General features: G+C 40.3%; 1 long non-coding RNA gene across 1 annotated transcript; it reads right to left on the reverse strand.

Moving 5' to 3' along the window:
* Positions 1-1,014: 1,014 nt before the first annotated feature.
* Positions 1,015-2,445, reverse strand: LOC149501686 (uncharacterized). The gene is made up of 2 exons (XR_016324110.1): positions 2,211-2,445; positions 1,015-1,805 (listed from the first exon to the last, which is right to left on the reverse strand). It is a non-coding gene; the product is annotated as an uncharacterized LOC149501686 (long non-coding RNA).
* Positions 2,446-3,299: the final 854 nt, after the last annotated feature.

Consider the following 3,299-nt stretch of genomic DNA (forward strand, 5'->3'; position numbering starts at 1 on the left):
GCAATTGTACGTATAGAACAATATGTCGTGTCCCTACTATATAGGTCTATGCCCAAAACAGACGGCCGAACTGACGTGACAATGACATTTGGTGCGCTAAGCATGGCGGATTTTCGGCCTCATTAGACATTTACGTATATTCTTGTTTCATTTTATGTACGCACTGAAATACTGTTATATTGTTTTCCTGCGAGTTACAGTGCTGAGTAAGAAAGAGATAGATATATGTGTGTGTGCCTTCAAAATGGGTGCTATTTATGGCAATTGTACGTATAGAACAATATGTCGTGTCCCTATTATATAGGTCTATGTTCGAACTACGCGCGGAAGGGTACGTGAACTCACGGGCTCAACCTGAGAGAATTTACTATACTACCTACCCCTAACAAGAGCAGAATCTCAAGGAATAGGAAGAGTGCCATCGAGATGTTTTTACAAGTGAAAGAATCGACTTGAATATTTCCGACTCGCCCATGGCAGAGATGAACTCAGTTCCTGTGCCTTATTGGACGATGGTAAAAAGGAGATGACTTGATCATATCAAACAATTTCTTAGACACTCCAAAGAACCGTAGCATATGTTTATGCAAAATGCAGAGAGCACCGGTCTCTCCGTAGACGACAATTCAAGTGTTTTGTTTGAAGTAAAATGTAAGTGTGTAGCTGTTAATTGTTAGCCCAGGCCCAGAGATATGACTAAATAATTCTCTATGCGAGGTCAAACGATGAACCATTGCTGAACGCTTGAAACCCAGCGAGTGAGGACCATTAGCGGAGCCTTCCATGGATACGACGATTACTTATATGCGATGTACCTTCGCGGTTATATTTCGGACATCAGCGCGCCTTTTACATGTAGGGAGCTAATTCAGTGTTTGTCAAAATTTTCAAAAAAAGATACATAATCAGAAGCTACTGTCAATACACGAGAGGTTTTTTTTATTAAAAGAGTTGGCTAACTCAAAGATTAGGGGAGACCGGGGCAAGATGAGATAGCTAAGACAAAACTCGCTGTACAAAGACAATTATACTCTTTAATTAAATTCTTTAAGAAAATAAGTAACACTTATACATTTGTTTCTTAAAATTAATACTTTTATCAAGCAAAATCACAGAAGTTTTTTTACAAATAATGATTAACGATAAGGTGGCGAATTTCCCGTCTTGCCCCAAGGACGGGGTAAGATGGGAAATGCTACGGGGCAAAAGGAGTACGTATTTCAATCGGGCAGACAGCGTTCACAAATGTGTGCCTCGTCGTCTTCTTCATCTACTTCGGCACAAGAATCGTGTGCTCAACCATGGCAAATACTGCAGATAGCCCAACCCTCGGTTGACTCTTAGTATAAGTAACCACAATAGATGCAGGCCCAGTCACCGTCCTCCAATTAAGATGAACTATATTCCGATTCGATTTTTTTGGCGAGTCTTTTAGCTTGATGCTTGTTTTCAGTTCTTTTTATCTTCTTATTTCCAAATTTGTGTATTCGTTTTTTACGCCAATCTTCTCCTGCCATGTCGGTTTCTTCATTAAGTGGGCTATCTATATGATTTCGCTGACCCAACTGATAAGCTATTACACGAAGTTATTTTCCGGTTAACCGTGCTTCCTGCATACTTAGTAGTTACCGGAATCAGTGTCGTCATCCACACTATCACGAGCTTTTCTTACACGGCGGCGGAACATCATATGTAGCAGAGGCTCGAGGAAGCCCCATCCTGTTATTAAGAACCCATAAGACCCAGAACTTCAGGGTCCCATTTGCCACGATCTGTTTTTCGTTTATAGTTCCAAACCATTGTATCTGAGAAAAAAACTTTCTGAGAAAAGCAACGATATATCTTGCTTATGTAGAAGCTACAACAATATGTACTTATACTTTTTTATACCAATAAGTCAGCAAAGAAGCTTACAGTTCGCCTGATGGAAAGCGGTTACCGTAGCCTATGGACGCTTGCTTAACCAGGTTGCAATACTATCGATAGGTAAGTGGGTACACAGAAGAAATTATTTAAACCACAAGGAAGGGGCAAAACGGGATAGTATTCCGTTATGCCCCGATCATTGTGCCCCGACCCACATGTATTCAAATAAGTTGAAGCAATTCTAATCTTAAATCTTACCGGCGCAAAAATCTAATCTGAATTTAAAGTGTTATAGTACTACAACACGCTGAGGATTAAAACATTATATTAATTCAAGTACTTACATGTCTGCACATCAGTTTCTTAACCAAAAACCGGATAAAAACACTTGCAAAATCAGTTTTTTTCCTATACAACGCAAAAACAAGATCCAATACGTTCGCTTTGCTCGGACGCACTTGCGCAGTCTGAATTTCGTGCAAATGGCACCGTTACCGGTCCGAACACGATTACCATTCATGGACAAAAGCTTATTTCCCGTCCTGCCCCGAACTTCATCTTGCCCCGGTCTCCCCTACATTGTACTGACGCCACCGACAGTGTCGACTATGAGCAAGCATTTACCTACTAAAAATAGAAACGGACATGTTTTCGGGATGATGACCAAATATACTCGAAATGTATAGCTTAAAGGTACTATGTGTATGAGACATACATTTTTTACGAAGACGCCCACATCGTTTTAATTGGTAGTTAAAATATAGGTATCTATCTCTATATCTATAAGTTCTAATTTAAATTAGCCTACTCAGTGTGCATATTTTGTGTCATATAACATAAAAGATGGTCTCGAAGTACATCTAATATCTTGTAATTCTATTAATCAGAAGATGCGGGTATGGGTTAGGATATTCCTGAGTTTCTTCTACCATCTTCCATCTTTGGAAGTGAAGTCTTCATCAATCTTCCTATCGAGCTTTCTCTACTCCTTATTTACTGATATTGTAAGACCAAGGGTGGGTCGGTACTACAGTCCTGCCTATTACAGAAACTTCGACCTTGTCGTAAGAATGTAGAGTGCATTTACGTTAAGGAGCTTAAGCGCTGTAGTTACCATAGCTCGTTTAGAGAAATTATATCGTTACTATCACTATTGAATAGACAACAAGAAGTCGATATCTTTAACTTAAAAAAGAAGAATGGCATATTTTTAAATAAGTCAGACCCCCTCATGAACTCACTCACGAACACTGTTGGACGCAGGCCTCTCCCAAACTTCTCCGAAACGACTGGGCTTGCGTTGCTTGCATCTAGCAGATTTTCGCGAGTTTGAACAGGTCATCGGTCGGTCTTGTGAGAGAGGTCTCCCAATCTACGGCTTCCGGTATGCGACGTCACTAGAACTTTTTGGCCCCAATGACCACCTGTTCCAT

Source organism: Bombyx mandarina, chromosome 13 (genome assembly GCF_030267445.1).
Source record: "Bombyx mandarina strain Sakado chromosome 13, ASM3026744v2".
NCBI classification, from domain to species: Eukaryota; Metazoa; Arthropoda; class Insecta; order Lepidoptera; family Bombycidae; genus Bombyx; species Bombyx mandarina.